The 24,907-nt window shown below is 37.8% G+C and overlaps 1 protein-coding gene across 1 annotated transcript in view; it reads left to right on the forward strand.

The window, feature by feature from the left end:
- The window catches only part of ADSS1 (adenylosuccinate synthase 1), a 512,348-nt gene that overhangs the window by 251,059 nt on the left and 236,382 nt on the right, over positions 1-24,907 (forward strand). The window lies entirely within an intron of this gene.

The raw sequence follows: 24,907 nt of genomic DNA on the forward strand, positions 1-24,907 counted from the left end.
GATCTGCTTATACACAGAAATATCCTGCAACATTTCAGACATAGATGTAAAATAAAATGTATATTTGTATATAAAACAATGTTTTGAGGTAGTGCTGTAGTGCTTAATCCCATGAATTATTCTAAGTGATGGTGTTATACTGTGCCTATCAATGTAGTGCCACATTCTGATAATTTGTTCAATACTGCTGTATATTTACACTGCATTACTGTGATTCTCTATCAGTATACTTTCTGTTACTACTTTGAGCTTACATCCATACACTTTTTTACCATCAGTCTAGTTTCATATTTCCCCTGTATTGCCTTGCTCTGACTTACTGTTGTCCTGCCTCCATCTATTTTTTGTATAATAAGTACTAAAACTAGGAATGCTTTACAGAGCCAAAAACTTCCTCACCAATGCAACTAAAACTACACTTGCCCCTACTTATCTCCTCCCTGCTCTTCTTTATGGTGCTCCCATCCTTACTAACCTCCAAGCTTCACAAAAAAATGAAACTTGAACAATATTATAACAAAGTTGCTAAATTTGCAGCACATACTCCTTTCAGAACTCACCACTGTATAGCACTGAAAAGCCTGAATTAGTCAGAACTGCCACAACAACTAACATTTACACAACTTCGTACCACCTGTAAAATTATCCAGCATCCATCTGCCTGTCCAGCACTGAAAAACATTGTACACAACTATGTTCCCAGTCGGTCACTGTGGTCCAGTGACCAAAAACTCCTGTCTGTCTAGTAACCTAGCAAATCTGCTGAGCATTGTCTGTACTCATACAAGGTTGCTAAGGCCTGGAACTCCTTACCTGTATCCATCGGTTCTATACCCTCCCTTCCATCTTTCAAAACCACTCTGAAAGATTTCCTAGCTAAAATCAGTCTCTGTTCTTGCTCAGAGCCAGGATAACCTATATCCCTAAATGTGAACAAGTACCTTTTCATTTCTTATACCTCCTTACTCTCCGTTCTTTACTTACTACTTTGCTGATATCTAATTCTCTTCTCTGACTTTCTCTCTAAATATACCATAATCCAGTTTTTCCCCTTACTTCATATTGCAGTTCATATTTGTATTACACTAATTTGCCTTTAATTTCTCTACAAACTGTCTAAAATTTCTCTAAATATTAAATGATTGGCATATACCTTGTACTGATTCTTAACCAATGTTTTTTATTACGGCTAATTTGTTGTAATTATTTAAACTGTAGATGTTTTTGTTTTGTTTTTGAAGATTGTAAAATTATTGTTTTTAAAATGTTTTATAATAACTTGGAGTGTTTCTCCCTGGGCCTGTGCTGAAAATGGGCTTCTAACCAGTGAGGCTTTCCCAGTAATCAATAAATAAATACTCCTGAACATCTCTAGCAATTCCTGCTTTTACCATTTTATATCAACGTGGATCCATCTGATGTGGTTTTGGTGCAGTTTTGTCTCAAACATTTGATGAAGAGGAACACCCTGTTTGCTTTTTTTAGCAAAAAAACAGATCAGGTCAGTATTTAAAATTGAACAAGAGTATTGGCCACTAAACGAGCATTGAGGTCACTTAGATATTACTTGTTAGGTAAAGAATTTATTTCAACAACTGATCAAGCTCCCCTGCAGTGACTCCATCAGCTATAAAGAAAATGTCAAATTCTGCAGGTAAACCTTTCGAGTTTAATATACAGCACAGTCCTTAAACCACAACCACAATACAGATGATTAGTTGAGGGCACACAGATCATTTCAGTGCCACAAAATTGATGGTTTGAGCTGAGAAGGATCAGATGTAACATAGCATACTGATTCTCCCAAACAAAATGTGGGAAAGCCCCAAATAAAAAGAAAGATAAATCTGATGTATAGCTCACCCCAGGGTAAAAATGAGCTTGCAATCAATAATTCTTAGCATAGCCATACATCAAGTCTTGTATCTCACCCTGTTATAATATAGCTGTAGATAACCCACTCTAATAATATTTTATTAGATCTATCTGTATATCTATAACATACCAAATGTTTATACCTACAAATTACTGCTTGTACCACAACACATTGTATGTATACAATGTGTTGTGGTACAACACACTGCATGTATACATCTGTAAACTACTGAATGTATTAGATGTGTGATGCCTGTAAAATATATATATTACTATCAGCTTGTACTATGAACTGTCTGATATTTTCTAATATTTTTCTGCATTATTTCTATGCAAATACAATTGTTCATATCTGCTTAATAATGTATGTTTTACTGGAGCTTTTCTCCCCGGGCCTCCACTGAAAACGGATATGTGTCCAGTCGGACTTTCCTGGTCAAGAAATGTTAAATAAGTAAATAAAATAAAATAACTGTATATATACTACTTGTAAATACTTATATGGTAAATGCATAACTGTAATTGAAAATATACAGCTTGTAAATATATGGTGAATATATACAAACACTGAAGTATGCCTCTAATCTGTGGTTGACAGAATCAATAACCAAGTGTCAGAAATATTAAAGGAAAAAGAATCTATAAAAGAGGAGCTAAGGTATCCCAAGAATCATGTATATATCTATAGCTATATATATCTATATATATCTATATATATATATATATATAGAGAGAGAGAGAGAGAAAGAAATAAACCTTAGAGAAGAGAACCTAGAGAGCAGAGCAGTGGCTTGGGAGGAGATACATGTTTCTACAAGACAAATTGCTAAAGGGAGAGAGAGAGATAGAGAGAAATCTGGAACCTGTTTGACTAGGTGACTCAGACAAACAGACTTTGGAATTATAGACTTTGAACACATTACTTAACTTTGCTAAGGATACTGTTGCTTTCATTGTGTTGAAGACCAAGATCTACTCATAATGTTGCTTTATGTAAATAAAACTTTTAATTTAAAACCGACATCAGATCAGCTGCTTTATTAATACTATACACACACACACACACACACACACACACACACACACACACACACACACACACACACACGTATAAATCGATAGATAGATATGGCAGGTTTTATTTACATTGACTTTCTGTATAGCCGACACATTTTGACTGACAAATCATCTGATCAACAATTGTGTGAAGTCGCTACATTACTATGGTTGGAGAATATGCCCATTCCTCAGTAATGGATTATCTCAAAGTTTGAGTATATAATTAGCAGGGGTCCTTGTTGACACAGACTCCCACATGGAGGGATGCAGGAGGACTTATTTCCCAAAAACAATCATTGCCTTTTTGTTGAATGATCCGAGGTTATGTCTTGGTGCATGTGCAGTTCACTGTCAACCTTTATTATTTTTTTTTTCCGTTTATTTAATTTTCTTTTATATCAGTTTTAGAAAGGTCAACATTTGGGTGTTTTAACATTGCTATGTACACCCATATATACATTTATACATGTACAAATAATGTATGTATACCACACACACACACACACACACACACACACACACACACACACACACACACACAAACACACACACTCACACACATATTACCACACACCAGTGCAAACCTGCTTTACCATTTGTAGTTTTAATTTTTTTTTTCAGCAGATACTTTATAACATCTGGTTACAGAATATTTTCTCAGGTTCAGAGTAAATTATGATTACTTTCACCACAATTCCTATTTGCATTACATTTGCTCATTTATTTTTAAAATATGTGCTGCCATCATAGGCTCATAGGATTATAGGATCATATGAGATTACTAGGCTATCGACTCGGAGGTCATTTCAAGCCTAGCTGTTTTTCCCCAATTTAATACCATAGAAATGTTAGTTAATACCCAAGATTGCATTTAGTAATGGCTGCCCATGTCCAGAAGGGTTGTGTATGCTATCCCTGGTAAGAATTTATGTTACCCCATCCACTTGTTCATGTTCCTCTTGAACAGTGTCATAGAGGTGGTGTGTTTCGCATGAATAGGTATCCTATTCCAAAGATGCCGCAATTACTGGGAGATAAATCTGTTCCTCCAGTATGTCCTGTTTAAGTTGCAAGCCATATTTAGGTCTCTGGAATGGGTATCCATAGTCCCATTTGATTTACCGATATGCAGCAAGTTCATTGGGTTTGGGTCTGAGATTGTTCTGTATGCCAGGCATAAGTCTCCCTTAAGAAATCTAGACAATACAGAGTATAGTGACAGGGACTTTAGTCATTCTGTGCAAGGCACGTGCTGGATTCCCCTGATCTTCTTTGTTAGAAACCTGCAGGTGCTTTGTACAGTACATGCCGACTGGGGCATTATACTCAATTATGGGCCAGATTAGTGCCAAGTATGAAGGGTTATAACCTCTTTTGCTCTTTAGGTGATGCCTTTACTAATCAAGTGTGCTACATAAAAAGTATTGCTTACTACAGTAGGCACATGGTGGTCGAAGTTGAGGTCGCAGTCAACTTGTGGTCCCAGGTCCCTTATCACTTTGTGGGTACTTAGGGTATTGTTGATTTGACAGTGTGAAGGGACACTGTTTGTGCCAAAGGGAATGATGATGCATTTCTTTGCATTCAGTTTGAGACCGTGACTAAGACACCAGTTGATGGTCTGTGTAAGACCCTATTGGAGTATACTAACATCATTTGGTGATTCAGTAATTTCACCCAGTTTGCAGTCAACTGCAAACTTGGTCAGCCACAACTCCTTAGTTTTAACTTGAACTTCTGAGAAGTATATACCAAACAGTAGGGGCTCAGCACTGACCCCTATGGCACCCCACTGGTAACGGGTCTGCTGGCTGATGAGCAGTCACCCACTTTGATAATGTGTGTCCAGTTTATGAGCCAGTTGGCAACCCATCTTACAAGAAAGGGATTTACATTCAGTTTGCTAAGTTTGTCAGTAATGCCAGAGTGTAGGATTGTGTCAAAAGCCTTTGCCAAGTTGAGGTATGCTGTGTGTACAGATTTGCCTTCATCAATGGCCCTTGTCACATTTTTGAAAAAATCTACTAGATTTAACAGGCAAGATCTGCCCTTGACAACGCTGAATTGGGTAGGATTCAGGGTTTGGAGGTCACCTATGTTTTTATTTATGAGGTCCATAATGATATGTTACATGGCCTTACAGATGAGACTGGTCAGGCTTATGAGTCTGTAATGCCCCAGGTCTGTTGATAGGCCACATTTGTGGGGGGCAATAACTGTTGCTGTTCTCCATTCCACAGGAACAAAGCCTGTAGTTAGACTATGATTGAAAATGGTACTTAATGGTGGTGCTAGTTCATGTTTTAGCCTGTTTAGAAGACAGCCCGGGATGCTGTCTGGTCTCATAGAGGCTGTGTTTTTTTGACTTGGATAGGGCTTTTATGGCCTGTTCTTCAGATATGTAGGATGGGAGTGTGTGGGAGTTTGGGGAAAGGCTTGTGACAGGTTTGGAGGAGATAAGGGAGTGAAATTTTCGCCAAACCTATCCACTATCAGATTTGCTGTCTCTATGGGGTCAGTGTGTGTGATACCATTGGTCACTAGTTCTGAGCATGCTTCATGCTTAGGTCCTACCTTTTAGGCTATGTACATAGCTGTAAAAGGCCTTATGGTTGTCCTTGGCTGTGCTTGCCAAGTTTTTCTCAAAGAAGCCCTTAGAGGATTTGACAAGTTGTCTTATTTGTCTTTTGAGGCTGAGAAGGGTGCTTTGTTGGGGTCTCATCTTTGTTTTCTTGGACAGCAACTGTTTTGCTTTTATTGTAAAGTTTGTTGATGCTGGATGCCCATCATGGTGGTTTGTTTTTACTTTGGGCTCTGACTTTGATTCTTTCTAGTACAGCCGAGTCTGTACATTTATGCAAGTGATTGTACAGGGCTTTAGTGTAAGCTTTGGTGTAGTTACCACTTCCAGCTGGAGGTGAGGTTGGAATGCATTTATACCTGTTAAACTACCAACAGACAAGTAGTTCTGCTGCAGATGTTATAGTTACAGTTTGTTTTGCTCATATCTTCTTTATGTAGCCTTTACTAAAAAATGTTACTGTCATATAATAGTATTATATAGCTGCCATATTTATTTAATATTCAGTACTAAAACTGTTAACGCAGAAAGATCTTTGTAATAATATGAGTTCTACTTGATATAGAATATTATAGCAACAACTCAAATTTGGTGACAGGTAATGTAGGATTTACCTGTGGCAGGTGTAGTTTAGGGCAAAGTGTAAAAGCTTATACAAAGCCAGCCATTGGTTAAATCCTGTATTACCCACAGCGTAGTGTGAGTTATTGCTATTAGATAGTGTTAGTTAAGAAAAAATGAAATGTCCTACTTTTTCAAATGATACCATTTTATGAAAGAAATGTCCTATTTTGTTTTAAATAATGCCATTTTGTAAAGGGAATTTACTGCACACCAGTAGGCCATGTGATCACATATGTTTACACAGCACATTGGTAAAATGTAGCTTCTGTCACTTCTTACAGCCAGTTATATCTCAAATGGGTTTTTGGAATTTTTGTTTTAGTTGTACTCAATATCATGCTTTGGGGGACAATTCTATATATTTATTAGAGTATATTTTTATTATGGTGTTTGATTTAAGCCTCTCCTCTTAGTGGCACAGAGAATATGGTGGCTATAGATTCTATTTTCAGTAGCTGCAGCCATAGGGATTTCTTCATTTTATTTTTCTTTTATGGTTGTTCGATCCCCCAAGGTATGCACATTTCCATATACTAATGACTGTTCATTACATAACTGGCTATGTACTGTGTAATGACTTTTTTGGTCTTGTTCAGCTTGTGCTGTATTGTAGGACTACAAGCTAGGCATTTTGTCAGACATGTTTCTGTCTTTTCTTAGCAATCTGCACCATCATTAGAGTTCTTGTAAATTTTCATTCAAACACAGTGTTTCTGACGTTTAGCCAAACAGTCCACTTATGCTGTGATGGTGAGGTCATAAGAAAGCCGAAACATGTATGTCCACAGCTAGTGGGGTTTGGCTTTATTGACCTGACTGTATCCACAAAGACTTAAAAAGAAAAAGTAAAAAGTCATGGACATTCAAAAACAAATAGTTGAAACAGTTGGTTGTCATTAATAAGTCATTTGCATATATCCCATGGGCCTCTATTACAGGACATTTAATGTATTACACAGTGAAAGCTCTAGCTTAGGTTTTTCTTGTAGGTTTTACTAGAAGTGGTACAATGCAAAAATGAGATTTTCACAAAATGTAGTTTGTAAACCACTCTGTAATGTCCTCTATAAAATGCATATTCCCTGCAATCAGCATGTGAAGGGAAATATTTTTTGACTGATGTCTCAGTGATAAGGAAAACTAATACATACTTGATTGACTAACCTTAAAACAACTACTGTATTATCTCTTCCCATGGCCAAAATCAATGACACTTCAATCAAACTTAAAGAACTCAACCCATCTTAACTTTTATTATAGCATTCATCACAAAGCATTTTCAATATAAATGAGTTTCAAACAAGAAGTTATTAACAAAAAGTGAGGAAAAACTTCTATTGTACATACCAACTAAATCTTATCTCTCCTTGATTCTTGTTTGCATCAATAGCATATATGTACTGTCATAATTCTGCTCCAAATTCAATAGAAAGACAACTGTACCTTTCTTGTATAAGAAAGGTACTAACAGTTTTGTTAAGTACTTTTCAATGCTGTTAAGCTCAAATCTCATACTAGAGCTTAAATGCAACCGCCACAAAACATCATCAAAAGCATTTTCTCAGTTTTAAAAGTTGTTAGGCTCTTCACTGTCACACAAAAAGTGTGACAGAGTGAAGTGTCTAATATTTTTAAAGTTTGTTCATTAGCCAGGCACATCTTTTTGTCCTTTGTCTATGTGACTGTGCTGTGTTATAGTTTCATAGTTTCATAGTATAGTACTAGGCTATCTGCCCTGGGGCATTTGTAAGCCTAGCCGTAATGATGTGGCTTTTTCCACCCCATGAAATGGTACAAAAATGTACAGAATAAATCTAGAATACTGTGCCTCTGTCTAGTAGTGGCACAATGAAGGTCCCCTTATATAATAGAATTAGTTTACTGTGCCCCTGTCTAGCAGTGACACAGATGTGACCCCTGGGGTAAACTTACGATCTCCCATCCACTCATCAAGATTTCTCTTGAAGAGAGTCAGTGAGGTGCTCTGCCTAATACGAACTGGGATCCTGTTCCATGGGAAGCCTCTGAGTTATGAATCTATCCCTCCAGCATGTCCTATTCATACTTGTGCCGAGGTTTAAGTCTTTAGCTCTCGTGGTCCTGATGGATTTGGATTTTTTGAGGTGGAGCATGTCCATCAGATCCTGATTGGACATGGCCTTGTACGTCAGGCAGAGATCACCTCTGAGCAGGCGGTATGCTACTGAATAGAGCTGAAGTTTCTTTAGTCTGGCAGAATAAGACATATGTTGGAGACCCTTGATCCTTTTGGTGAGGTACTTTTGTGGTCTCTCCAGCTGTTGCAAATGCCGGGTGAGGTACATACCAAATGGGGCATTGTACTCAATCATGGGTCTGACCAAGAAGTGAAAGACTCCAGAATACGGTTAAAAACAACCATAACCCTAACCAGAGACACAATTGTAATTTTGTAGTTGCTCCTAGTTTGCCCTCTAATTCAGGGTGTAATGGAGCAAGACCGAAACAACAAAGGAATGTCCATAAATTCAATACAAGATCTAAAAATTTTCAATAGAGGAGGCAACTGGTTATAGTGTACTATTTAGTCACCCAGTTTCCCCCTCCTTTGACACACATGAAGTAAATTCTGATTCTGGTTCGGTTGATGAACCCGAAGTTTTTATTGACGACTTTGAGGTTCTGGGCGAGCAATTAAAACCTATTATAATGTTTAATGGTAATAAGGACTTCAAAGTTTATAATTTTTCCTCCTGTCCATTGTCTAACGATCTTGTAGATTTACTATCTAAGGGGACTACTTACGTTCCTCATACTAAACTTAATGTTACTTCTGTGATTGTGGACCTCAAAAAATATACCAGAAAATTGAATTTTCAATATTTAATGGGTAATACTAACAATGTAGGTTCTATAGGTGAGTATAGTATACCTAGTACATTCAATCCACCACTTCACCCTGTTATACAAACTTTTGAGAATGTGTGTGAGTTACATTTGAGATTCCTGGCTAATGTAAAAAGGAAAACACCTAATAACCAGGATGAACTGGATTTAATTAAACTTGTCCACTCACAGAAAATTAGATTATGTAAACCAGATAAGGGGGGTGGTATGGTTATTTTTGATATTGATGACTATAATCACAGAATGAATTCTTTACTTAAAGGAGATGCTTATGCCACTAGTTCTAGGTCGGAGGTAAACTCTGCTTACGGGTTAGTTAAATCTTGTATTAATGATTTATTCATTGAGGGACATATTGACAGTGAACTTTTAAATTACTTAACTACCTCATTCCCTGTCTATCCTAGTTTCTTTGGAATTCCAAAGATTCACAAAGATCTGCATGAACCACCTATGAGACCATTGGTGGATGGCAGGGGATCACCATTATATGTTTGTGCTAAAGTAATAGATGTTTCACTACAGAAAATAGTTACTCAAGAAAAACAAATTTGCAAAGATTCCTGGTCGTTCCTGAGTGAGATCAACAAACTGAAATTTGAAAGAGACTCTAATTTTTTAACAGTGGATGTAAAGGACCTGTACACCTGTATACCCCATGATATTGCTATCGAATGGGTTACACTTATGATGTACAAACATAAACTTCCGAAAAAGGAAATTTACTTAGTGTCTGAACTGTTAGACCTTGTCCTTTCTTACAATTTTTTCATGTTTGAGTCTCTTTTCTATAAACAGAAAATAGGAATAGCTATGGGCTCACCGTGTGGAGCTAGCATAGCCAACCTAGTAATGGCCTTTTGGGAATCTGATTTGGTCTTTAAATCTGATTTATACAAGAAATCAGTTGTTTTCTATGCTCGATTTCTGGATGACATCTTTATGTTGATTAGAGGTAATGACCAAATTGCATCCAATATAGTTGACTTTCTTAACGAGTCTACCGACTTCCTTGAGTTCACACACACCTATGACCATCTTGTAATTTCCTATTTGGACATTATGCTATCTAAAAGCTTGGACTTAAATTGCTATGTTTCTAGAATTTATCGTAAAAAAACTTATTCTAACTCTTTCCTTCACTTTTCAAGTTGTCACCCATTTCACCAAAAGAAGGCTGTTATCAAAGGACAATTAGTCAGAGTGGCCCGAATTGTAACTCTCAATAATGAGTTTGACGATGAATGTTTGTTTTTAAAATCAGCTTTTTTGAAGAGAGATTACCCGGTTGAGCTCATTGATGAAATTATAGCCGAGGTCAAATTTAAAAGGGAAACTTACCATTTTAGGCCTTTATTGGCTATACATAGTTCTAGCCCTCAAAATCTATTAGACAACTTGGAGAGTGAATGTATTGACCAGGTCCATTTGGAACACAATTTTGTTGGTTTAAAGGACGTTGAAATTGGTGACTCGTCCGACCAAGGTTTAAACACCAAGACAAACCTTGAAAGTCCATTTAACATTTCCAAGATTGACAGAAATAGAGTTGTGTCATTTACCACCACATATACCAAACTGAGTCCCGAATGTATTAACATCTTGAACAAAAATTGGAATTTGTTGAAAAACAACACATCTTTAATAAATAAATTAGGTTACAAACCTAGTGTCACATTTAGGCGTGGTTTGAATCTGAAGGACTCTTTGAGATTTCGGTCTGACTCGCTGAGAAAGTCAACAGGGATGTTTAAATGTGAGTCATGTAGTATGTGCAAACATGTTTTGGTTAGTAGTACATTTACTTTGGATAATGTACTATATAAATTAAGTGACAAATTTAATTGTAATTCTAAAGGAATAATTTATCTGGCCAAATGTTCACTATGTGCCGCCTTCTATGTGGGCAAAACTGAGCGTAGGCTCAGAGATAGGGTGTATGAACACATCTATGCTGTTACCCACCAGAAGGCGGACAATGCATTAGCCAAACATATTATGTGTTTCCCCGACCATACATTTAAATTTTTGATTATTGATGGACTAAAAAATCAACCCTAGGGGGGGCCCTTATTCATTAAAGTTGCTCGAACTTGAATTAAAATGGCAAATTAAATTGAACGCGAGCAACTACCCAGGCCTCAATGAAGCTTTATCAATAGGTGTTTTATTAAAGCTAAGAAGCTTGGTGAGATAACTTAAAGTAAGATTAAAATGTAATCATTTTTTACATATATTATACTATATAAATAATTTAAAAATAATGTGAATAAATTTAACAAATATAGTTAATCATTTATGAATTAGTTTGGTTCTATGAAGTTTACTTAAATGTATAAGAAACATATTTAGATTTTTAGTTTTTATATACATTGTTGAATTTGAGTATTTTTTTGGTTATTTTACTTGTTTTTTTTTTTTATACATATATATTCTTTTGTCAAGTTAATTTAATTAAGTTATGAACTACACATCATTTTATTTCAGTTTACTTTTAATATTTATAAATTAGAGGTATTTAGCTATTTCTGTGTGTAACTGAATAAATTAATATGTGCCTGTATCTTTAGGGGTTTAAATGAAGTCTTTTGATAAAATGGGCTGAAGTTGCTGTTATTTCTATAGAGGTCATTGTTTCAAGGTCACGGTGCATCTTTTCTAGTATCATATTCTTAGTAACATATGCTTAGTAATATACTCTTAAGTCTAAAGATCATGATTTTTGAGTATGATTAGGTAATTACTTAGTTAATTAAATGATTGCTTAATTTTGGCACCTTTTGTTGTATAAAAGGAAAGAGATGTATTATTGTTTTTTATTCTGAAGAAGGCTGTCTTACTGTGAGACGAAAAGCGCTTTAAATTAAACTACTCTGTGTTCCTGTGCTGACTGTTCGTGGATTTTATTTCCTGGTTTTAGAATAAAACATATTTTGGAGACCCTTGATCCTTTTGGTGAGGTACTTTTGTGGTCTCTCCAGCTGTTGCAAATGCCGGGTGAGGTACATACCAAATGGGGCATTGTACTCAATCATGGGTCTGATGAGGGAGGAATATAGGGGTACAATGACATCCTTGGATCTGGATGTGAATCCCTTCATGATGAGGTGTGCAAAGTAGAATGTTTTTCTAACCACTTTGGCAATGTGGGTGTCAAATGAGAGGTCGCTGTCTACTTGGGTCCTTAGGTCTCTGATTACTTTTTCTGTACTCAGTGGGTTGCTGTCTATGTGATAATTTGTGGGTACTTTGTTTTTTCCAAAAGGGATGACTATACATTTTTTGGCATTTAGTTTAAGGCTGTGACTACGGCACCAGTTGTCCGTTTCAGTGAGGCCTTTTTGTAGAATGTGTGTGTCTGCTGGTGTATCGACTATGGCGCCTAGTTTGCAGTCATCTGCGAACTTTGTCAGCCACAGCCCTCCCATGTTTGCTTTAACATATGAGAAATAAATGCCGAAAAAGAGGGGTCCCAGGACAGATCCTTGTGGGACACCACTTGTGACTGGCTTTGAGTCTGACATTGCTCCAGCGATTTTAACTTTATGGGTTCTGTCCTTTAGCCAGTTTGCAACCCATCTAGTGACATAAGGGTTTACTTTTAAGCTGTTTAGCTTATCTATGATGCCTGAGTGGGGTATTGTGTCGAAGGCCTTAGCCAAGTCCAGGTATGCTGTATGGACTGCTTTGCCCTCATCAATGGCTCTAGTGACTGTTTCGATAAAGTCAACCAGGTTTAAAAGGCAGGATCTGCCCTTTACAAAGCCGAACTGGGTGGGGTCAAGTGTCTGTAGGTCCCCTATGTCTCTGTTTATGAGTTCCATAATGATTCTTTCCATAGCTTTGCAGACCAGGCTAGTTAAGCTTATGGGGCGGTAGTTTCAGGGTCTGTAGAGGCACCCCTTGTGGAGTGGGACCACTGTTGCTGTACGCCAGTGTTCAGGTACATATCCCGAAGTAAGGCTAAGGTTAAATAGCATTTTTATGTGTGGGTTTAGCTCTTCTTGGAGTTCACGTAACACACACCCCGGGATACCATCAGGTCCCATTGATGCTGTGTTTTTTGCTTTGTTTAGGGTGGTTCTCACTTGGACATCTGAGATGACAGGGAGATTACATTCAGCTGGGATAAGTATTTCTTCTTTTGGGGGTGAAGGAGGGGAGAAATTTGCACTGAACCTGTCAGCCAGAATGTTAGCAATATCTGTGGGTTCAGTGTATTTTTTGTTGTTGTGAACCAACTCTGAGCATATCTGAGGGTTTCCGCCCAGGTTTCTAACATAGCTGAAGAAGGCTTTGTGGTTATCTTTAGTGTCCTTAGCGATTTTTCTCTCAAAGTTTGCCTTGGATGTTTTTATGAGAGAACGTAGTTTTCTGCTAATGTTGATCAGAGATGTCTTCCCTTCATGGGATTTTGCTCTGACGTGCAGTAGCTTCCTTCTTTTGTTATACAATTTGTTTACAGCTGAGGTCCACCAGACAGGACGCTTACATTTGGTGGAGAGGGACTTGGATTTGTTTGGGATTGCATGATCCATGCATTCTTGGAGATGTCCATAGAAAGCATTTGTGAAGGATTCGGCATTGTGGGATGTGGTATCCACTGGCACAGTGGGCTTAAAGGATACCATCTCAGTCTTAAGAAGTATGAAGTCTGCTTTTGAGAAGTTTTTCACTGTGGTCTTTTGTGCTGGGGGTGGAGGTGGGATATGTATATCCAGGGTGATTAGTTTGTGGTCAGATCTCACTAGTGAGGGGTATACTTCCGGTGTGGAGCATTTTGTCCCCATGTTTGTGATGATCAGGTCTAGTATATTATCTCCCCTAGTGGGAGAGGTGACTAGTTGTTCCAGTGCATTTGAATTTATGAATTCCAGGAACCTTTGGGCTAGGGTATTAGGGCTAGAATAATGTACCCAATCTATGTTTGGGTAGTTGAAGTCTCCCAGTATGATGGTATTTTGTGATACATTCATATCCTCCAATGTCTTCAGGAAGGCTGAGTGGGGTTCTTGAGATTGGGAGGGTGGTCTGTAACATGCTACCAGTTGTATAGCAGTTTTGCCTATGGTTAGTTGCACCTGTATGGTCTCTGATGCTTCATGTGTTGCTACTAACCTGGAGGTGTGGGTGTCCTTTATGAATACGGACACTCCCCCTCCCTTTGTGGTTCGGCCCGGGTTTTGGGAACGAAAAGCATGATACGAGGTATAGCCTGTAGCGCTGGGGTGCTCTCAGGAGCCTTGAACCAGGTTTCAGTTACTGCACAGACGTCGATGTTCTCCATGCTGAGGAGTGCATCAAGTGCCTGCATCTTGAGATTTAGACTTCTGGCATTGAGCAGCATTACCCTTAGTTTTTTTCCATTTTTGTTTTCTAAGGAGGTGGGTTTGTCTTTTGAGCCTTGCCTAAAAAAGGCACTATGGGGGTGGCAAGAGCCTTAGCCAATATCCGGAAGCCCAGTGGTGACAGGTGTAAGCCATCCCTTGCGAAACAGCGTGGCTTGTCCAACATATCATCCCAGGCAGACAGACATTGGATCCCCTTAGAATGACACCAGTACTTGAGCCAATTGTTAAAGCTGATCATCTTGTCTTTGTATTGTGATATCATTCTTGGTGAGGGCAAGATGCTGCTCAGGGTCAGGGTCATACCAGCCTGGGCTACATAATCGGAGAGCTCCTCTATGTCTCTTTTCATGTAGTCCAGGGAGGTACGTCTCAGGTCATTCACACCAGCATGGACAATGACGGAGTCATATTTGTACTTGCTTTGGAGTGACCTGAGTGTGTGTGTTATGTGGCAGATCCTAACTCCCGATAGACAGCTCACAGTCACCTTCTCCTTGTTCAGCCTGGTCAGTGGGACATCAGTGTATCTGACTATGGAGTCTAGTGTATCAGGCAAGGTGTTTGGCCTTAAGGGCTGCGATTGGTCGACACACTGATTTATTGAAGTATGTGTTGCATGTGTTTTGTTTTGAGGTGGTGGATTTTTGGATGTTTGCTTTGGGAGCCTCTATTGTTTTGGTAAGTTTTTTATTAGAGCCTCCGAGTATGTCTTTGTGTTTTTATGTGTTTGGTTTGCAGTTGTGGTAGGTCTATGTGGGACTGGGATTATTGTGTGTGTGGTTGCCATCTCCTCCTGTCTGGTCATGCCAGCCCTGAGTTGAGAGAGTTCAGCCTCCAGTTTGGCTATATAGTTGCATCTCTCACATGTATTTGTGTTTGTTGGGAGGAGGAGACGGTTGTCTGTGTACATGAGACAATTGTAGCATTGTCTCAAGATACCCAGATTGACCAGCTGAACTGGAGACGACGCCAGTAATCTACCACTCGACATGCTAGAACAGTATAAGGGAGTGGTATACCTTTAAGGGAAGTGGATATTCACAGGGGTGGTAAGTAGATGTAGTGCTTTACTTAGTACGAGAGTGGGCTTATAATACAGTGAGTAGTCTGGTTATACTAAGAGTAGAGCTTCCTTAAGGGAAAATTTGAAGAGCAGACTTGGCGGAGCCAGAAAAAGTTTAACCGGTGCTGCGCTATGCGCACAACCGTGCAAACCCGTGCAAACGCGGATTTTAAACAGTGAACTACAAAAGAGCTAGAAATGGTCCCAAACAACCAATTACTACAGCTCCTTGTGCTGAGGTCACTTCCCCCCAAGGACAGGTAGGCTGCTCAAGGCTCCCCACTCCCACTGGTGAGCAAAGAAACTTCCTTCTATCCAAGTAAGGTAATGGACAACACAGGAACTACACCACAGCCCAGAATACAGCAATGCCTGTAAACTGGTCTAAACTAGTCGAGGAAGGCGGGAAAGCAAGGATTATTTTTTTGTTTTTTTGTTATTTTGGTAGAAACACACAGAAAATGCAGAAACAGTGATAAATTAGTTACACAGGCTAGCACATTTTAGTGGGCAGCCTCCACAGTTAAATTAAACAAACAAACAAGCAAACTTTCGATCAAATTCGACTAAAATGTAACTTTAAGTGCAGATTTTAAAATAATGCAGCAATCAGTTCAAAAACAGTTCAGGCTAGTTCAAGGTAAGCTACAGAAGCTATTTCAAGTGAAAAAAAAGCAAAGATACTTAAATCCAGAAGGTAGTCGCTTTTCTGAGTTCCCTGCTGCTAGGACCACTCTGTAAACCCACGTGGAGCTTGTCTGAGCAGTATAGCCAGAAAAAAATGCCCAGAGGCGGATTTTAAACAGTGAACTACAAAAGAGCTAGAAATTGTCCCAAACAACCAATTACTACAGCTTCTTTTGCTGAGGTCACTTCCCCCAAGGACAGGTAGGCTGCTCAAGGCTCTCCACTCCCACTGGTGAGCAAAGAAACTTTCAAAGCCATAAAAGTACTTCAAGCTCCTACACCTTTTTTCTGTAAGTGGCAGTACATGGAGCAGATAAGTACTAATAATTATGGCTGGGGCTCTCAGATCATATTTACTTATTTTATGTTCTCAACATGGATGGCAAGATTTCTTTCTCAAGCTTTCCTCTACTGTGCTCTCAATGTGAATTTGTTCACTTACTTGTCTCAACATAATAACTTGGGTGTGATCATAGGCACAGCCATAGAGATATTAGTAAACTTCATAATAGGTTAATAGGTTAATAGGTACTTACTGGGTTAATAATCCATGAGGATCTTCAGAAGCCTAACCATGCATTCCCAATAAGTTTCTAGCTGTATTGTTTTTAATGCAATTAATCCAGAGTCCCTTGTATGATCAGTATGTATAACCCAGAGGCAGGCAGACATTTACATGTTACCCTTGCCCATAAGGAACAAAGGTGCCAGGCTAATAATCCATGAGGATCTTCAGAAGCCTAATCATGCATTCCCAATAAGTTTCTAGCCCTAGTGTTTGTAATCCAATTAAGCCAGAGTCCCTTGCCAGTCTAGGGATGAACTTGTGTTTTCCTATCCACTTGTCCAGACTACACTTGAATAGAGTAAGAGATATTCTTTGCTTTAAACTGAGAAGAAGATGATTGCAAAGAAGCATTGCTCTCTATGAGACATATCTATCTCTCAGGCATATTCTATTTAAGTTGCAAAAAAGAGTGACTTCTCTTGAGTGGATGTTTCTGCCACTTTTGGAGTATAGCCTGTAAGACTGTTTTTGTGATTTAGGCTCTTGATTTTCTTAGTGAGAAAGCACTGCGGTCACTCAGATTATGTCAGGTGTGTGGCAGTTATATACCAAAAGTGGCATTTTACTCAACCATCAGCCTAATGAGTGCAGAATACAGTTGAATGATCACCTCCCCGATCTGGATATCATACCCTTACTAATAAAATAAAAAGGAAATCCTTACAACACTGGATACATGATGATCAAATGACAACTCACTGACGACACACTTCCAGGTCCCTCACTAATGGGTCTATTTTCAGGATTATTTTTTGAGTGGATTACATGCAGGGAACATCATGTTTACCAAAATATACAAATGTACACTGTTTGGCATTTAGTTTACTGGCTTTGATAGCAGATATTTGTTTGGAAAAGGCCTTCCTGAAGGTTCCTAATATCTTCTGGAGAGTTTCTATGGCACCAAGTTTACAGTTATCTGCACACACGGTCAACCATAACCCCTTAACATTAGCTTTGACCTCCAAGAAGTAGATGCCAAAGAGGAGTGACCCAAGGACAAAACCCTGAGGTACACTACTATTAACATGTCTTTTGGAGGAGATAGATGCACTCAGCCTAATTTACTGGGTTCTGTTTGTGAGCCAGTTTGCTATGTAATGAATTACATAGGGATTTGCATTAAGCTGGATGAGTTTATCAAGTATGCCTGAATGGGAGATGGTGTTGAATGCCTTTGTCAGGCCTAGATATGCAGTATGTACAGATTTTCCCCAAGCCAATACCTCTGTAAACTTTGTTTTTTTTTTTAAAACAAGAAACATCTTTATTTAATTATCATGTATGATATAGGCAATGTTACTTTTATATAAATGAAAATAAACCATAGCAACACAATCTAAGTTGCAAACAGTATACATTCCAAACCGTGCCAACACAACTGTAGCTGAAAATATTATACAGCACTTTTAGCATATCCAGTCATTGTTAATCAGCCTTTACATAGCTGATTCATATCCTGCCTTCTTTTAAACCTTGTTCCTCCTCTGCATGTATTGATCCCGCATTTCCCATTTTTCCTGTGTAATTTGCTCCTACCCTTTTCTAAAGATCTCCTTTCCAGTTGTTTTATCTGGGCTATGTTATAAAACTGAAAGCTCTAAAGAGCGAATAAAAGTACATCGACACATAAAGAGCGATGTAGAAAAATAGAGAAACACGTATTTAGCGAAAATCAAAACACCAAACGTGTTTCTTTAAAGAACAGCACCATACAGGTATATGTAAATTAACTAAATAAAACTAAAATAATACACTTTTGCAGGGGGGGCAAGCCCCCCTGCACCCCCCATGTGGGGGGCTGCATTTCCCACACACACCCTACTTAAATATACCAACTCCGAGACTGCACTACAGTGGGGAAAAGGATATATTTCCTTATCCCCAGGATCGCACTGCTGGCCAAACAAATACATTCTGATTTTCACTAAGTATGTCTTTCGCTATAATCGTACATCGATCTTTATGTGTCGACATATACATATTTGCTCTTTAGAGCCTTCAGCTTTATAATATAGACCCATTTTATCTATGTTACAATCTTCGCTATTTGAAGTAAAGATGGTTTACACTTTGCTTTCCATTTTCTAGTAACTGCTTTTTGGCAGCCATCATAATTAGACTCAGTAAGGCCTTACTATGTCTAGGGAATTTCAAATTCTGTATCATAGCTCAAAAAAATCATCTCCCCAGTCACTCACATTTGCTCAGTCAGCATCACCTACAGAGTAGTTTGCAGGGAATCTTCTGCCAACTCATTACACTCCCAGAAAATATGTTCCCAATTACATCTTTCATCCCCATCACATCTCCAACATTTGCTGCCTACATGAGTAAAAATTATTTGGAGTCTACTTGGGGTATAAAAATACCTATGTAAACACTTCCAGGCAAAGATCCTAAACCTTTTAGATTTTGTTGCATATTTGGGAGGCATAAATATATCCCCCATTGTTTCTTTGTGAATTGCTTATCTAATCTCTCTTCACAATCCTTCCTAACCTCCTGTGATTGATTATTATAGCTATGCAATATATTATATGCACATTACTAATTATTCCTTTCTTAATGGCCACTTCTGTTCTAGATTCTACTAAAACTCTACCACTGCTGGGCTTTCATTTAGGACCCCCTATTTCTTTCTTTCTCTTTGCCTATACTTTAATATCAATCCTTGATATGGAAGGCAGTCTCTAGCCTACAGTTTAAATAAGCACTTGGCATCTTCCCATGCTGTTACTTTTCCCTCTCTAGTTATTTGCTCCCAATACCTTGGTTCCTTTGCCAGTTTTCTCTAATATATTCCCACCCCCTCTTGCCTATTGTCTGTATCCTTAATTGCAGTCAGCCATATTGGCAGACTTTCCTTTCTCTATTCCCATCTTGGCTTAGTTCTTAGAAGGCCTTCTGCTACTTTATGAATATAATATTCTTTATGATTATTGTTGCTCTCCTTAAAGGTCTGCATCCAAAATCCCAGTCTTTCCCTGTTACTTGATCTTCCCCCATTTCATCATCATCCCTTTCCACTTTGAATTATAGTTTTCTACTTGTGTTATGTATAGGAGCCTTAACTGTGTTGCTCTGAAATACCCCTTCAACTTCGGTAATCTCAATCCGCCCTGTTCTATTGGATGAATAAGCCTATCCCACTTGACTCTTGCCATCTTCCCCTCCCAGATAAAATCCTTCAGCTCTTTATTAATTGTTATCCGTAACTTCTCCTCTGGTTGATAAAAATAGGCCTGACCAGTGTATAAGACTAAAGGGACTAAAAGCATTTTAACTACTTGTATCCTACTATCAAAATCCATATAACAGAGCTTCCATTTTCTCAGTTTGTGTATTAACTTTTGTTTAGTCTCTTCCCACATATCCTTAGCTGCCATCCTGGTATCATTTTTAATCTATACTCCTAAATACTTCATTTTAATATGTTCCCCAATAATATGGATATTGCTGAACCAATTTGTATGTGGGTACATTATTTACCGCTATTGCTTTTGTTTTAGCTTCATTCATTTTGTATCCTGAAAAGCTGTGAAACTGTCTCAATATGTTCCACAGCACTGTAATGTCCCTTTCTGATTTTGTCATTTGTAAAATAATGTCATCTGCAAATAGAGACAGCTTTTCTTGACTACCATACCAATTATATCCTTGAATTTCTGAATCCCTTATTTTCTTTGCCAATAGTTCTAAATATAATGTAAATAACAAAGTGAAGAGAGGACACCCTTGCCTAGTTCCTCTGCTCAGGCAGAGATTATCAGGGAGGACCCCACCCACTTTAATTTTCCCTCTGATCCTTCATATATCCTCCTAATCAATCTGATAATTTTTTATCAGGGAATGCAAATGCTTCCATTGCTCTGCTCATAAAATCCCAGCTTACTCTGTCAGATGCTTTCTCTGCATCAAGACCCACCAGCAACAGTGGTATTTTCTTACATTTTGCTTCCCTCTGGATCATCACTGTTCTGTATATGTTGTCAAATGTTTGCCTCCCCTCCATAAACCCACATTGATCCATATCTATCAATGTTGGCACCACTTTTGCCATTCTTTTAGCCATTATAGACATAAACACTTTATAATCATGGTTTAGGATTGAAATGGGCCTGTATAAAGCTGGATCTGATGGAACGTTACCCTGATAGGTATTATAGCTACTATTGCTTTCTTCCAGGATGTTGGTACGTCTCTTCCTCTTAAAAGCAAAACCTTCCAGATCTTTAGCAGTTTTTTTCCTACTAGGTTCCAAACTTCCACAGGAATACCATCTATTCCTGGGGACTTTCCTGTAGATAGGTTATACATCACCATTTTTATCTCATCTCCTCCTGTCCTAACTGTTAGTAATTGACCTTCCTCTCCCTCTAGCCTTGGCATATTTAATTATTCCATAAACATTTCCATTTGTACCTTTTCTTGATTTCCATATTTCTCTGCTTTATACACACTTCCACAGAATTTCCAAAATATTTCTAATATTTCTACAGACTTCCTTGTTATCTTCCTTGTTATAAGCTCCCTAAGCTTGGTGACAGCCTTTCTATTTTCTGTTGCTAGAGTCATTGTGCTAAACGTTTTTGCACTCTAGAGTTATAATCAAAAACAGTTGCTTAACAGTAATCTTTCTAAACTTATGCATAATACCAGGATAATCCCTTATTTTCTGTTTAGCATTCTGTAGTTGGTCTTCTTCTTGTTCTGTGAGATTCCCCCTATTTTTCAATACTTTAATATTTGTCAGTCCCTCTAAATAATTCTCGTTAGTCCCTAACCATGTCTCCTTTTTTTTTTATTTCCACTGTATTTTTAAATTCCACTTTAATTTTATCTCATTCCCTAGCCATATTTTCCAAAGAAGTTTCCATCTTCTCTAATAACTCCTGAGTAATTTCTTCTACTTATTCCTTAAACTTCTCTCTTCCAAAGAGATAGGTGGGAAAGTGCCAGTATCTCATTTTTATTTCATTACCCTTTTTTATTTACTTTACTGGCGCTTGATCTGAAATAGTTATTGGGTATATATCAAGACCGTCAATTAAATGCACATGTTCCTGTGAAATGGAAATTCTTTGTAGCTTAGCCTAGTTTTTGTATCTTGAGGAATAATATGTACATTCACTCTAAATTCCTAGTACTAAATTCACATCTTCCATGCCAAATATTTTCATAAATGTCTTTAAAAATCTACTCTCCATTGTTATACTTTCCCTTCTGGACCCCCCCCCCCCCAAACACATCTTCACTATTGCAAATCAAATTCCAGTCCCACCTATAAGTAATATTCCTTGCTGAAAGCTGATTATTTCTCCCAGAATTTTCTTTAGCTCCATTATAGCAGTTTTCTGTGGAATATAAATACATGCTACTGTAATTCTCCCCCCTTGTAAGTAGCCCCATAGTACTACAAATCTATGTCTTTTTTCCTCTTCTATTATTATTGGAGCTCCTCTTACAATTAATGTAGGTACTTTTGTCTTCCTTTGCCAATGTATTTCACTAAATAACCATCCTGTAAACCTTTCTTTATCAAATTCACATGTTCACTTCTTTCCAAGTGTGTCTGCTGTAGCATAGCGTACTATCAGAACTAAGTATAAGCCAGCCCCATGGCTAACTAAAGAAACTAAGCAGAAAATCCTACTTAGAAACAAACTCTAGGCTCTATGGAGATCTACTAAGCAAACCACTGACCAACTTAAATTTAAACAATTGAGAAATGACACAAAGAAAGCCATTCTCTTGGACAAAAAAAAACTTTTACTGTCATCTCCAGCAAACAAACCAAAGGAATCCACAAAAGTTCTGGGCCAGTATTAACAAACTTCTTCACCCTGGTCACTCCACCACTCCACCCCCTACAGGAGCCAACCCCAAAGATCCCAAACAAACAGCAGACGCCTTTAATACCTTCTTCACAGAGGCCATCCAATCACTCGCCAATCAAATAACAACCCAGAATTCTAATCACCCAAACTCTGTAACAAATTCACTCCCTATATTCCAATGGCAACCAGTCCCAACTCACCTTATCTGTAATCTTCTTCAAAAACTTGAACCATCAACCCCATCAGCCATAACCTACCAGCAGAGTATCTTCAAAAAGCTGCCAAAGCTATAGCCTACCCAATATCAATTCTGATAAATAGAACCTTACAAGAAGGAAATATTCCTACCATCTGGAAAATCTCATACATCATCCCCCTACACAAAGGTGGCAATTCTAACGAATACTCCAACTACCGTCCAATAGCATTACTTTCTCCTTTAGCTAAAATAATGGAAAGATGTATCCATAAACAACTACTAGATCAGTTACTGCAAAATAATCTACTTGCAAATTGCCAACATGGCTTCAGACCATTTCATAGTACTATCACTGCTCTTCTATCCTACTCTGACAGTATCAATCATAACAAAAATAACAATACCCTCTCCTCAGCACTCTTTATGGACCTTTCCAAAGCTTTTAACATGGTCAACCATCATTTACTTATAAATGTACTAAGATCTCTTTCCCTAGATTCACTGGTTATTCAATGGTTCCAATCGTACCTTAACAACAGACAACAAGCGGTGCTATGGGACAATAACCTATCTTTACATCTCCCCGTTACACTGGGAGTCCCTCAGGGCTCAATTCTTGGTCCCCTCCTATTCTCAATCTATATAAATGACCTTCATCTAGCAATTACTGAAGCTACCTGTATTCAATATGCAGATGATTCCACAATCATCTGCTCAGCTAAATCTTCATCTGAACTACAGTCCTTAACCCAGAGAATGTTTACTATAGTAGAAAACTGTTTTTTTACAATGTTTCCTCCTCCTGAACCGCAAAAAGACAAAACTATTGCTCTTCACACCCACCCGCAAGTCCAGACCAATTAACTTCTCAGTCCTATCCAATAATGGTGCCATTATATCTCCAGACCTAACCACTAAACTTCTAAATATAACAATGGACAACAACCTTACCTATGAAACTCACATTAACAATATTATAAAAACTGTAAACAGGAAACTGGGCTCCCTGTACAGGATAAAGCCATTCCTTACTCCACAAGCCAGAACTTCTATTTTGCCCTTACCCATTTAATCTCCACACTCCTATATGCTTCATCTATATATACAAATCTGACTAAAAACTGCCTCAACAAACTGTCTATCTCTTATAATAACATAGCTAGATTTACCACAGCCTCCTCTTTCAGAACCCACTACTGTCATAATCTGAAACAACTAGGCTGGCTTGAGCTACAAAACCAAATCCATTATAACCAACTTATCATCGCCCATAAAACATTTCTCCAACCAACTAAAACTCCAATACTATCAAACCTTTTTACCCCATATAAAAACCTTAATAACTTACATTCATCCAAGAAATTACTAGTATCCACATGTATATCAAACAATAACTCTGGTGACTCTCTGTTCTGTAATGCTGTTGGAAAATACTGGAACCAACCTCCAAATGAACTTACATCTATGTCCTCTTTAACACTATTTAAACAAAAATTGAAACTTTAGCTTAAAACACACTGGCTATGCCCCTGTACAAACCCAGACTAATCAAAAATGGCATTGCTATCATCATCACTGCTGACCTTGTTTTTCTTTTTTTCAACCAATACCTCTACTTTCATGGACTAATCCAAATCTGTTCCTTACTCAAAAAAAAAAAAAATAAAATTTTTCTATTTTTCGTCCTTAAGAATAGACTTACTAGCAAATTTATATAATGATCTGTAACAATCTTTGTATTCAACGATTGAAATGTTATGTAATATTCTGCTATTACTTTTTGTACATGCATTTATATGTTAACCATTTTATGTTTATGTTTTATCTCTTTGTTAATCTTTTCAAGTGGAGCTTATCACCCTGGGCCTCTGCTGAAAATGGACATATATCCAGTTAGACTAGCCCAGTCAACAAATTTAAAATAAATAAATGTAAAATAAATAAATAGCTATTTGTACTCTACATGTTTAATATAGTTCACTACTCTTTCTTTTTTGTATTTATCTGCGAGACCATTAATGTTTAAAGACATTATAGAAGGAATCATATTCTTTCGGGATTATTATTCCCACCTTTTATGTATAACAACTTTTTTGTTAAATGTCTAATCCCAGCTTTTGTGTTACATGCATGCACTGCTTGGCAGGTTAATCTTTTATGCAGTTGTTTCTTGT

The sequence above is a fragment of the Protopterus annectens genome, chromosome 6.part0 (genome assembly GCF_019279795.1).
Source record: "Protopterus annectens isolate FY-2018-M chromosome 6.part0, PAN1.0, whole genome shotgun sequence".
Lineage (NCBI taxonomy): Eukaryota > Metazoa > Chordata > Ceratodontiformes > Protopteridae > Protopterus > Protopterus annectens.